General features: G+C 45.1%; 1 protein-coding gene across 3 annotated transcripts in view; it reads left to right on the forward strand.

Annotated features, from left to right (window-relative positions):
* LOC137358635 (rho guanine nucleotide exchange factor 25-like) overlaps window positions 1–13,438 on the forward strand; it is a 392,023-nt gene that overhangs the window by 19,799 nt on the left and 358,786 nt on the right. The window lies entirely within an intron of this gene.

Here is a 13,438-nt window from a genome sequence, read left to right on the forward strand (position 1 = left end):
GGGGGAATGAAAATGTTTTCATTTTTCTGCTGAAACCGTGTGCCCAGCACAGGGTTGCAGATAACAACAATTTGCAGACAGTAGACTCATATCTTCCATGAGCCGCCCCCACCCTCAGCTGATGCTCCCTTGACCCCCTCCTGACTCAGCTTCCGATCTTTCTGCCACTTCTAGGCCCAATGCTCACCAGCAACATCAGCTGCGCTCTCTTGTCACACATTATTTTCCCCTGTCCCAAACCCCTGTGTAAATGCTTCTTTATAAAGTAGGTGAGGCCATGTACTTGTTGAGTATCCATGTTTTATTAACACGACACACCTGAGTGTTCTATGAGGTGGTGCAACAAGATACCAGTTGCGTGCGTGGGTCACATGATGACTACATAGACAGCCTGCATGTACAGAAAAATGAGCACTTTCCTCACAATCCGCACCATTTCAAAGATGGCATAAGCACCCCGCTTCTTAAAAACTCACCCTTGACCTCTCCAACTATCATCCCATCTCTCACCTCCCTTTCCAGTCTAAGGTTCTGGAATATGTTGGCACTGCCCAGCTTGATGCCCGTCCGTTCAAATCCCTTCAGCCAGGTTTCTGCCCTGTGCACAGCACTGAGATTGTCCTGGTCAAAGTCACTGATATTGTGCCTGATGTGACCGCAGGGTACTACCCCTCCTTTTCCTCTTTGACCTCTGTGGCTTTCAACACTGTCATCCACACCTTCCTTCTCAACGATTCTTCTTTATGATCCATCTTCATGGCACTAGCTTCTCATGGCTCCACTCTGATTGGTCCAAGCACAGCCAAGTATCTCCAGAAATCTCTTTTCACCTCTGCTGTTCTCCAAGGCTCCCTCCTAGTTCTCATGTGTATATTGCTCCTCAGTGAAGTTATCTATGAGCATGGAGTCAGTTTTCATGTGTATACTGGTGATACAGTACTCCATTTTCTCCCTCACTTGATTCTGTAACTATGACCTCCCTCCCCACCTCTTCCACAACCTCTGTAAGCTCCCAGAGCACTACAATCCTCTTAGATCTCTGCGCTCCTTCAATTCATGCCTCCTGCACATCCTTGATTTCCATCGCTCCATCATTGGCGACTGTGAGTAGATTGAGTAGCTAAGGCCTAAAATTCCCTGAAGTTTGGAAGAATGACAGGTGATTGAATTGAAACATATAAGGGGCTCGACAGGGTAGATGCTGAGAAAGTGTTTCCCCTGGCTGAGGAATCTGGAACACGGGGGTCACAGTCCCAGAATAAGGGGGCGGCCATTTAGGACTGAGATGAAGAGAAGTTTCTTCATTTGAAAGGGTTGTGAATCGATGGAATTCTCTATCCCAGAAGGTTGTGGATACTCAGTCATTGAGTCTGTATCAGGCCAGAGATTGGTAGCTTGTTGGATATGAAGGGAATCAAGGGATATGGGGACAGTGCGGGAAGGTGTAGCTGAGGTCGAAGATCAGCCATGATCATATTGAATGGCGGAGCAGGCTCAAAGGTCCATGTGACCTACTCCGGACAGTGCGGGAAGGTGTAGCTGAGGTCGAAGATCAGCCATGATCATATTGAATGGCGGAGCAGGCTCAAAGGTCCGTGTGACCTACTCCTGCTCCTATTTCTTGTGTTCTTATGAGCTAAACATTATGACTAATGAAGACAGATCTTTGTCAGTACTTCATCATTGTCAAGTCTATTGAGACACATCATCAGAAAAAATACAGTTTGAGGACAAGGGTAGTGACTCATTAAAAGCAAATTAAAGCAAGATTTTTAAAAAAAGGACGCTTGCCCAGATTAAACAGTGAGGTACAAATTGCCAAATAGAACCAATGGGAAATAGTTAAACAAGAAACGGACAAGTTACGAGTCAAGGATATTCCAGTAATGGAAGAATGGAATTTGTCAGAGGCTGAGGCTCCATGAGCAAATGGAGAGATTAGATCAAGTTGAAAACTTAAAAAAGGAAATATTTACTGCTTGCTCAGTTATTTAGAGGCCTGGAATCCAGAAAATGAGTGTTCAAATCCCAGTTTGAGAATTTTTTAAATTCAGTTTGAATTAAAAAGTTGGGGCCAGATTTTATTCCGGAGATGGAGGTCCTGACAGCGGGAGAACCCACCTCATGCCTCCATTAGACCCCGTTGCAATTTAACTCCGGGCACCGGGCAGCCAATTAACTGCCCACCATTGGAGATTCCATCCCTTTGTGATAATGACCCGATAATTTTTTTTGTGTGTGTGATGTTGATTGAGAAATAAATATTGGCCAGGACACCGGGGAGAACTCCTCTGTTCTTCCTCAAAATAGTGCCATGGGATCTTTTACAGCCACCTGAGAGGGCAGAGGAGGCCTCAGTTTAACGTCCCATCCGAAAGACTGCACCTCCGATAGTACAGCACTCCCTCGGTGCTCAAGTCTCTGGAGTGGGATTTGAACCTTTGACCATCTGACTCAGTTAACTCTGTAGTGAGCTCGATGCTGTCCTTTCACTACTAGGAGGCAGATTTGAATCAATTTAAGGAGTTTCCGCCCAGTTCCTATTGGGTGCGATTCCACAGCATAAAACTGCCTGTGAGAAAACCATACTTAAATAGCTTCTCTGCAGAGGACTGAATAAACCCATTGGCTAAAGAAGAACTATGGGGAAAGTGGGAGCGGGGGGTGGGGGGGGGGGGTGGAGTTGGACTAATTGGATAGCTCTTTCAAAGAACCGGCACTGTCACGATGGGCTGAATGGCCTCCTTCTGTGCTATCAGGTTCTTTGATGCTACAAGCCAATGAGATCACCATTGTATATCCTTACAAACCCATTATGTTAAAGTCAGTCACCAGTTAAGTGTTCTTGTTGTACTTTGCTCCCGGCTCCATAGCGCTGGTAGTTTTGGCGTTATATGGGAGCCAGTTGAGGTGATAAATGACTGGGATGGGGCCACTCCCGACTGCTTCTGGCGTGGGCTGCGCCGAGCTCCATGTTGTTGGGGGCAGTTGCGCTACATATGCGGAGTAGGCAGATCATGACGTCAGTCAGTGTCTAACGCTGATTTGACACACAACCTGCCATTTTTGACTTTGCCACTCCAGTTAACGCCCTCTCTTAAACATGCACAACTGAACATGGATTTCGCTGCCCAAGGCAGAGGCAGCAAAAAAGACAAGCTGGAGGAGGAGGAGGACAAGGGCTCTCCGCACAGGGTCTTACCCACCTAGGGTCTTCAGGGAGCAGTTCTCCTACCTGCAGCTCGGCCAGGAGCCGTGTGTGAGGCTAGTGGTGCAGTTGGTAGGATTTGGCATGTAAAGATGCATTCACTGACCTTGACCACGTGTTTTTCTCTATCTACTCTATCAAAGCCTCTCATCATCTTGAAAACCTCTTTTAACCGTCTCTGTTCCAAGGAGAACATTTCCAACCTATCACTGAAGTTCCTCGTCCCTGGTAAACCTCCTCTGTATGCTTTCTCAGGCCTTTACATCTTTCCTGAAGTGTGGAGCCCAGAATTATCACAATTCTCCAGCTGAGGCCTAACCTGTGATTTCTAAAGTTCTCCGAGTGTTGGTGGATTAAAAAGGGCGTACAAAGTTTGTGGTAGATTTTGGCTGACAGTACAACAGAGACTACACTTCAAAAGTACTTCACTAGTTGTTAAATGCTTTGGCAAGTCCTGATGACATGAAAGATGCTATATAAATACATGTTCATTGTTTCTTACACAACCTGAGGGGTTCGGAATGGGAGATGTGAATAGATACCTTGAAGAGGAAGCAGGGGAAAGAAGACAGCTGTGGATTTTATTTGATGGGTTCCCCCCATTACTTTCTGGATTATCTTTACAACATAATCATAAATGTAGCTACATTTCTGCAGCATAGAGACTGTAGCATGAGATCACGTCATAATGGTTGCCCTGTATTCTGTAATTGAGCTATATATCTGGTGGCGCCATTGGGGGGGGGGGGGGTCACAGGGGTCATGACCTCCCCACAATTGTTTTGAGGTCAGTCAATCGACTTTGGAGGGCGCCCTCAATTTTGCTCCCAGGAACCTCTGTCATCCATCTTAGACCTCCAAGTTGGGATCGCAAATCTGTGTGGTTCCCGGTTCGGCCTTCAGACCAGGTAAATTGTCGTTCCCAGCTCGGACTCCTTCCTAATCAGGTGGCCAAATCTCAAGGTCGACACCAGACAACCTCACCGCCAAACCTTCCCACGCCAAGAAAGCCAAACCACCGGATATGTCCATGGACTTTGTTCTCTCGCCTCCCCTCAGTCTCTCCCATCCCCCCCCCCAACCGTCTCTTTATGTTTTCCTTCTAAGCCAGAATCCTGTGGAAAGTTCTAGACATATTTCTCAAAGAAACATTTGCAAACCTTGGCAGCCACGTTGAGCTGTGCTCAGCAGATAAGAGATGGTCTGGGGATCTGAGAAGTGATAGAGGTAAATATTTTATTAATCAGGCATCTGTACCAAACTCCTCAGTGTTAATGTGAAATTGCACTTGAGACACCAAGTGCCTCAGCACTCATTCCAATAAATATTTTTCTTGTAAAAAGCCATCTAAATTTTTACTATGTGTCAGCTTGGCTCAGTTGGTAATACTTGTTTCTGTGAGGCCAGACAGTTATGGTTTTAAGTCCAATCTAAGACATGGACATTTATTCAAGGCTGACACGGCAGTAGTGCTGTGTTGTCATGACTACCGTCCTTTGGATGAGACAATAAACCTAGGCCCAGTCTGCTTATTTAAGCGATGGTTAAAGACCCGGTGCTCCTATTCAAAGTAGAGTCAGGAGATGTCCTGGCCAACCTTCCTCTGTTAACCAACACCGCCAAGAATAGATTAACACCTCGTGGCTGTGTGTGGGAGCCCTTGCTGTGCCTACAATTTGCCTAGAATTCAAATTAATTCATTGTATGTGAAGCCGTTTTGGGACATTTCTGACCAAAGTGTTAAGACGCCATATGAATGAAATTTCCTTAGCCCTTTAACCACTAAAAAGGTACACAAGCTACCATGTGACCGACTGAATATTCTATATGCGACTAAAATTAAATGGAGAGGTGGAATAAAGAGTCTCCTTCTTCGGCAGTCCCTCGGGATCGAGGATGCCTTGCTTCCACTCCTGATCGATGGGTTCTGAGATGGCTGGTAAGTCCAATGCGTGATCTGCAGACTCTGCTACATGAGGGGTAGGTGGTGCTTGAAGGGTCAGGTAGATGAGCAGCTTGGATGCTTGTATGCTCCTTCTGACGCCTCGACTTCACCTCCATGTGTTCCTGATGAAGTCCCTCGAAGTGCACAGTGCCTTCCTGAATGAGCTTTCTCCATCTAGGACGGTCTCGAGCCAGGGACTCCCACAAGTCGACGGGGATGTCTGATCTCTTCAGGGATGCCTTGAGGAGATCGCTAAAGTGTTTCCACTGTCCTCCTGGGAGTCTCCTGCCGTGACCAAGTTCTGAGTAGAACAGCTGCTTCGGGAGTCTGGTGTCAGGCATGCGAACGACATGTCCTGCCCAGAAAGAGTGGTATTTCCATCTTGGCATTGGGTTGACATTTAGCGATGCAGTGTTGCAGTTCGTGATGCCACCTGACTGCTTGGAGGGCATTGATCCCCATCTGTTCCTCTGCTGACCCCTCCTCCTCTCCTGTAGCTGGTGGCTTGTGTCGGGCATGCTGCTGGCAACATGCCAGTACCTCACCTGAGTGCCCATTCTTCATGCCAGCCTAGAGAGTGAATGCGAGGCTATTTGGCCAGCAAAGCCAAACCTGATCAAGTTCCCTCCTAATTCACACACACAGAGAACACTGGATAGTGAGCAGAAGTCAGAACCCTGGTTGTTTATTGTCTCCCTCGATTAGGGTGGCAGAGGTCAATTTTCGCTCTTTAAGCTGCCCCAGCACAGAAGAGTAAATCATTATTTGTACTCTGCTGAAATATTTCAGAGAAGTTTTGAATTGCTGCAATACTTAGGACTTGCATACCTTTAATCTTACACATTATCCACACAAATATCCCTTGTGTATTTTTTAAAAATATTCAGACTGGTCAGTCTCCTGTGGTATCACACAGTTAAGACCACATGTAGTCTTTAGGTGAAGTGTGGTTAGAGGGTAGGGTATAATTGCCCCAGGGTGCGCAGGTATAGTAGGGAGTCCATTTTAAAATGGCTGCCATTCAGTCCTTAGTTTCATAGTTTCACTATAAATTTCTATGTCCCCATTTATTATAGAAACTGAAGTGAACATGTCACGCTGTAATCACATGCTTCTTGCGCCTCCACTGGTGAGAGGGTGTAATTACAGCGTGACATGTTTACATAGGCAGCTTCCATTTTAAAGATGGAGAACGTTCATAGGCAGTGTGCACAGTTTTCTAAAATACTATAGATATTTATTTTGTACTTGTCAAATGAATGTTTTAAAATCGAGTATTTGCACTGGTATTCTTCCCATCACTCATCAGGCTTTGTTCTACCACTAATCTATTGGGAACACTTTCTGATTCGTCCAAGCCTCCAGTATCATCCGTTCAGCTGTTCAACCTACATCATAGTCACAGTTGATGCCCAGGATGGAGTTACCAGATTGTTACACAATCGAGGATTCAGATCGTGTCATGAATTACCAAAATGATAATTGGAACCGCGTCTTAACACCAGCTAAAACCTGAGGTTGCCACTGTGTTTTCATTCAACAACATCAACTTGCATTTATATAGCACCTTTACCGTAGTTAAAAGTGTCCCAAGGAATGCAAATCAAGCTAAATTTGACACCAAACCACATTAGGAGAGATGGTCAAAAGCTTGGTCAAAGAGGTAGGTTTTAAGGAATGTCTTAAAGGAGCAGAGAGAGGTGAAGAGGTTTGGGGGTGGTGGGGGGGAGGAATTCCACAGCTTAGGGCCTTGGCTGCCAATGGTGGAATGATTAAAATCGGGGATGCTCAAGAGGCCAGAATTGGCGGAGTGCAGAGATCTCGGAGGGTTGTAGAGCTGGAGAAGGTTGCAGAGATGGGGAGGGATTCAAAGACAAGGATGAGAATCTCCAGGGGTGATGGGTGAACGGGACTTGGTTTCAATTGCTTTATATCATATACATAAATGGTGGTGGTGATGGGGGAAGTGCAAATTTTAATGGCATGTTGTATTGAGAAGAGGATTGAGTTTGTGTATCAGATAAAGAGAATGTGTATGAGACAGTGACGGTATTTAAGGTGTTTTCTAAGCATTGATAAGCAAGGGGGTGGAAGGTTATTGGGGGTAGGTGGAAATGTGGAGTAATCAGTTCAGCCATGAACTTATTGAATGGCGGAGCAGGCTCGAGGGGTTGAGTGAACTCCTCCTAATTTGTACATTCGTATCTTTAATGCAGGTCTTTGTAAAATGGGTTTTAGAGGGACCAACATGCAGTGGGTTAAGTCACTGTTGTTTTACCTTGGGGATGGGTGCAAGATAGAAAATAACAGATTCTTAGAATAGATAGCAAGAAAGTAACGGATGTTCAGATTAACTGTTCCGAACTCCCATTTCGATTAAACAGATTAGATTGCAAGATGTAAATAAATTGGAGGAATTTTGATGGAGTAGATAGGGAGAAATTGCTTCCAGGAGGGTCACTCACCAGTAGATGCAGAGTTTAAGATGATAAGCAAAAAATTCCAGTGGGGGAGATGAGAATTTTTTTTAATGCAGCGAGTTGTGATCTGGAATGCGCAGCCTGAAAGGGCGGTGGAGGAAGATTCAATAGTAACGTTCAAAAGGGAATTGGATACCGTACACAAAAAGGAAAGATCATGAGGGCTATGAGGAAAGGGCGGGGTAGTGGGACTAATTGGATAGCTTTCAAAGAGCCAGCACAGGCACAATGGGCCGAATGGCCTCCCTATGCACTGTAGGATTCTATGAAATATATTGTTTCTGTGTGTGAAACACTTTAGTTGGTGCACAATTTGCTAATGGTTTGTGGTGTTGGTTGTGGGGGGGGGGGGGCTACCTCTAGTAATTGGTCTAGTCTGTTTCCTGAGACTGAAACTCAGGGCCTTCGAACTTGCTGTAAAAGTAGCTGGGCTGCCCCTGGCTGATGGAGTGAGGTGATGGAGGTGAAAGTGTGTGATTGGACTGAGTGGATGGTGTTGCTCGCCACATCATGCAGAGAGATAATGGAATTGGGCAGGGAGAATCGCCTGCTGGTGGCAAAACCAGCCTGAAGTTCCTTCCATTGAAATTAATGATTGTTTGTTTATCTCAGTGCTGTTTGTGGGATCTTGCTGTGCACACATTGACTGCCAACCTAACAGTGAATACATTTCAAAAGTAATTAGGTACGGAGCGCTTTGGGGTGTCTTGTCAACGCGAAAAGGCACTGTATAAAGACATTTTTTTCTTTTAAGACCGAGCTACATCATCTGTGACTGAGAGTCTTGCCTTCAAAGCTCTTTTTAAAAGAGTCCACCTTTGTTATTGCTCATCTTTGACGATCGAATCTCACCATTAGTAACTCTAGCAGAATCTCTCCCTCAGCGCTCTTTTTAAAAGTGTTATCATTACTAATCCTTTTTAAGACAGATTCTCGCCATCAGTAACCCTTAAGAGGAAGCAATACCATCACTATCTCTTGAAGGGGAGTTTTGCCATCCCATTAAGAAAGGCTTGTCCCTGGTGTTCCTTTTATTGAGGCCTCATCATCCTCTTTTTAAGCAGGTATCTCCTGGTTGAGATCTCTTTTGAAGAACATTACTATCTGTAGTCCATTGAAAATGAATAGGAAAGAATTAAGATTAGCATTCAGACTTGTTTAATTATGTCAGCCTATTCCTGCTATTTTCTTTTGCCGGGATGACTCTTAGTTAAAATGTGTTGGCCGATAAAAACATCTGGGGACCTGGCTTGTGACAGTCATCTGGAGCGACAGCGTGAGGGAAGAACATGGTCACTTAAAGACCAGGGGTGAGTGATTGCCTCTCTGTTGATGTTAATTCAGTTGCCTCTTACTGCCAGTGACTTCGTCAGGGCACTGAGCCAAATTATCTCCTTGGCAACTCACTGTTCAAATGTTTAAAAACTTAGCTGAGAGAAAGCAGTGAGGAATCGGACCTACAGTAGGGTATATTAGGCCTCCTATCCGACCTTCAGGCACAGCATCCTGTGGAATTTGCCCTAGAAGCTACAGGAAGAGGAACAGGAGAAGACCATTCAGCCCCTCAAGTCTGATCTACCATTCAATGAGATGATGACTAATCTGTATCTTAACTCCATCTACCTGCCTTGGTTCCATAACCCTAATTACCCTTAACAATGTCAGTTTTGATATTATGAATATTAACTGAAGTAAAAAAACTTCATCTTTTAAAAAAAAAACCTTTATGATAGACTATGTCCATTAAAGGAGTCCGAATAATTCAACTGATGGTAAAACTCCCCTTTACAATGTCCCCAACAGTGAGGTCCCTCTTTAAAAGAATATTCATGTTGAGCTTCCACTCCCTTCACAGTTTAAAAAAAAATTATTAAGTGTTGGCACCAGTGCCATGTGGGCAGCTGTTTAATGTCTGAAGGAGCCTTGATGAATTAAAGTAGAAATGTGCAAAAGCCGGACTAATGCATCATTGTTAAAATTTCTACAAAATAGATTTATCCCCCCTTCCTTGTTCTTTTCACTCGCGATCTATCACTGGGTCTCCATTGATGCTGCAAGGCACCGTGTGCCAAGCAGTGCACAGAGATTGAACCTTTCCCTGAGCTTTAGAAACCTTGTCATAGAAATCTACAGAATAGAAGGAGGCCATTCAGCCCATCGTGTCTACACTGACCGACAAGTAGCCATCCAGCCTAATCCCACTTTCCAGCTCTTGGTGTGTAGCCTTGTAGGTTACAGCACATCACGTGCATATCCAAGTACTTTTTAAATGTTATGAGGGTTTCTGCCTCTACCATCCTTTCGGGCAGTGAGTTCCAGATCCCCACCACCCTCTGGGTGAAAACATTTCCCTCAAATCCCTCTAACATTCCTACCTCTTACCCTAAATCTGTGTCTCCTGGTTATTATGGACCCCTCAACTAACAAGAATTGGGCCTTCCTATCCACTCTTTCTAAACTCCTTATAATTTTATGCACTTCAATTAAGTCTCCCCTCAGCCTCCACTGTTCCAAAGAAACCAATCCTAGCCTATTCCATCTTTCCTCATAACTAAAATTCTCCAGTTCAGGCAGCATCCTCGTAAATCTCCTCTGTACCCTCTCCAGCGCAATCACATCTTTCCTATAGTGTGGTGATCAGAACTGCACGCAGTACCCCAGCTGCAGCCTAACTAGTGTTTTATACAGTTCCAGCATAACCTCCCTGCTCTTATATTCTATGCCTTGGCTAATAAAGGCAAGTGTCCCATTGCCTTCTTGACCACCTTATCTACCTGTCCAGTCACCTTCAGGGGTTTGTGAACATGCACTCCAAGGTCCCTCTGTTCCTCTACACTTCTCAGTATCCAACCATTTATTGTGTATTCCCTTGTCTTGTTCGCTTTCCCCAAATGCATTACCTCACATTTCTCACGCTCCCTGCTGGGAAGTGCCTGGCCTCCCCTCAGTGCGTCCCCATGGCAATGTGGGTGAGCTCAGGAAATCAGAGTGCAGAGGATCATGGGTGGGAACCCACATTCCAACCTCCTGCCTTGCATTAAGACTCCAATGTGCCATGCTGTTGCGTCATTGGGATCTAAGCCCAGTGTTCTAACATAGCAACATTGATCCTATTTGCTGCCATTATATACACCACATGATCGAAGCCTGACACTTAAACACAATTATTGAACCCCTAAGCCAAGGGAACATTTCGAATTCGGCAGTGGGAGGAAGCTGAATTAACATCGAGACACATTCATTAACTGTGCCAATCTCTTCACTTCAGCTGCGTGTGTCAGTTCACTTCTCGCACCCTGTATTAGCTCAGTCTGCCCCTTGCAGTCAGTCCTCCCAGTGCTGCCAGCACCACTCAGACTGTTCAACAAAAACAGTTGAACAGACCAGAAAAATAGAGAGGGAGGGGGAATAAAGTATTTAGATAGAATTCTTCGTAATTTGTTTTTTGTTGCAAGGAACAGATGGTAAGGCTCCTCTTTAACTTCTAGTTGGTGAATTTGCAACAGCAATTCGGTAAGACTGTTAACAACATCAGACCTCTCTCTGATGTCCAGTTCAGTTAATGAGGGCTCTGAGAGGCCTGAGGCCATTCTATCCATTAACAAGCCCCTTGTCTAGTCAAAAAAAATATGGCTGACGTTCAGAGTTAACTACGCACTTTTCCAAAATACCAGCAGCAGCGTTAGTCACTTGTTAATGCAGTTTTGCCTGTCATTATATAATTAAAGGGGAAGTGTATTTGTCTGAATTGCTCCAGAATCCAAGTATTATAAATGGAGATACCTGGGCAGTTAGTACTAGCCCTCAGTTTTCCTTCCCTCTTGTAATCCGCGGTTTACAGTGACTGGTGGAATTTTGAAGGGAGTATTTTGTCCAGTATTGTTCTGACCGACAACGCTGTGGGCAGCAATTTCAATTCACAACAATGCAGTCAACTGTCATAATGCACCTCAAGAAGGGATTAAGGAAATAGGGAAGGATTGAACGAAAATAGAAAGAGCAAAGAAAGACTTGCATTACTCTCGCATCTTTCACAACCTCAGGAAGTCGCAAAGTGCTTTACAGCCAATGAAATGAGGTTACTGTTGTAATGTAGGAAACGTGGCAGCCAATTTGCGCACAGCAAGCTCCCACAAACAGCAATGTGATAATGACCAGATAAGCTGTTTGTGATGTTGATTGAAGGATATATATTAGCCAGGACACCGGGGAGAACTCCCCTGCTCTTCTTCGAAATAGTGCCATGGGATCTTTTGCATCTACCTGAGGGGGCAGAAGGTCACTCAATGTTAACATCTCAACGATGGCACCTCCAACAGTGCAGTGTGTCCTCAGTTACTGCACTGGGAGTATAAATCAAGATTACGTGCTTGAGTTTCTGGAGCGGGGTTTGAACTCCGCAGCCTTTTTTTTTTAGAGATCCAGCACTGAAATAGGCCCTTCGGCCCACCGAGTCTGTGCCGACCATCAACCACCCATTTATACTAATCCTATATTCCTACCACATCCCCACCTGTCCCTATCACCTACCTACCGATACTAGGGGCAATTTTCTTAATGGCCAATTTACCTATCAACCTGCAAGTCTTTGGCATGTGGGAGGAAACCGGATCACCCGGAGGAAACCCACGCAGACACAGGGAGAATTTGCAAACTCCACACAGGCAGTACCCAGAATTGAACCCAGGTCGCTGGAGCTGTGAGGCTGCGGTGCTAACCACTGCGCCACCGTGCCGCCCTTCTGACCCAGAGGCAAGAACCATGGCGGACATATGGCCTGTTGGGGCCCACTCCTTTCACAGACCATGTACAATCTACTCTATGATTGGCTCTGCCTGACCAACTGAATCTCCTGAGGGAAGCATCTCCTTGGCCACAAAGTTAAGTCAAGCTAAACCCATGAATGCCTTTCTAGCCTTCATTCTATATGATTTACTGTTCATGTTGCCTTCCTTGGAGTGATATTTCCACACTCACAACTGTGCAGGAATCCTTCATGAGTCACACAGCATCCAATCATCACTACCCTCATTCCTGCCACTAACCACATCTTCAACCAGCATCCTTCGAACGAATGTTGATCACTGATGTTCTGTGCCCCTTGGGAGATAGATTCTTTGAATTACTGGTTTTGCTTTAAACGTGTTAAATTTAGATTCACATTCTTTGGGTTTGAGCTCACAATTTAAGATTAATAACCTGCTTGCCTCCACATTAACCAGGCCTCTCATCACTTCAAAAAACTGGATTATTTCCCCTTTGAATCTGTTTTCTACCGACAAGTTCACGCCTGTACGTTTATCTCCATTGCCCTAAGTCCCAAAATCATCCACATCAGTGTTCCCTGAACAATGCATCAGTCCTTTTGGAGATCGGGTGCCCTGCATTCCATGCGCTATTTCAAATGTACCTCACCAGTAATCCACACAAGGCTCACTTGCAATCAGTTACCTCCAGATGCTTCGCAATACTTTGTTAGGCCTTGTTGAGAGCAGCTTTATCTTCATTCTGAATCATGGTGAATAACCGTGCTCAGATTATTTTCCTGTCCCACCTTTGCTACTGGGCAGCACACAATCATGGGTGACTCTCCATTGGAGAGGCACCTGATGATATTTCCCAATGAGGTTGAGCTTTTGGTCAAAGCCACAATCCACTGGTCCATTGAACACAGCAAACAGCCACTTTGTCACTCGCACAATGGATAATGTCTATTGACTATGGATCAGGAAACTGGATGTTTAGTTCCGTCCCATGGTTTGTCCTGAACTGCATGTGAAGTCGCTACACTCCATCGCTCACTGA

Source organism: Heterodontus francisci, chromosome X (assembly GCF_036365525.1).
Source record: "Heterodontus francisci isolate sHetFra1 chromosome X, sHetFra1.hap1, whole genome shotgun sequence".
Taxonomy (NCBI): domain Eukaryota; kingdom Metazoa; phylum Chordata; class Chondrichthyes; order Heterodontiformes; family Heterodontidae; genus Heterodontus; species Heterodontus francisci.